General features: G+C 46.6%; 1 protein-coding gene across 1 annotated transcript in view; it reads left to right on the top strand.

Moving 5' to 3' along the window:
• Window positions 1-369, top strand: part of LOC119585619 (multiple epidermal growth factor-like domains protein 6) — a 170,724-nt gene that overhangs the window by 67,385 nt on the left and 102,970 nt on the right. The gene's annotated exons all lie outside the window — the stretch shown is intronic.

Genomic DNA, 369 nt, shown 5'->3' with positions numbered 1-369 from the left:
AACTGAAAAAGATTGAAAAAGAGAAAGAGAAAGAGACAGAATAAGAGAGAGAGAGAAAAAAATGAAAGACAGAAACCAACAGAAAAAGAATGAATAGACGCGTAGATGAGGGCGCAGGGGAAGGCAACAGCCGATAGAAGGATAGACATATAAAGAAAAAGCCATCACATGATAATAGCGCCTTGAGATGTTTCGAAGATTGGCCGGCTTGGTGACGGTGGCGATGAATGGAGATCGATGCGTACGTGTCTTCACCCGCAGTACGCTCACTCCCCCATAACCCGGAATAAATCGCGGCGTGTCAGAAAAGCCCATGTGATACACGCTACTGCTCGATCACACGGGCGCAACAGGGTTGGTTCTCTGAGA

Source organism: Penaeus monodon, chromosome 20 (assembly GCF_015228065.2).
Source record: "Penaeus monodon isolate SGIC_2016 chromosome 20, NSTDA_Pmon_1, whole genome shotgun sequence".
Taxonomy (NCBI): Eukaryota; Metazoa; Arthropoda; class Malacostraca; order Decapoda; family Penaeidae; genus Penaeus; species Penaeus monodon.
The sequence above is the reverse complement of the archived record's forward strand: the minus strand, read 5'-3'. Positions and strand labels throughout refer to the sequence as shown.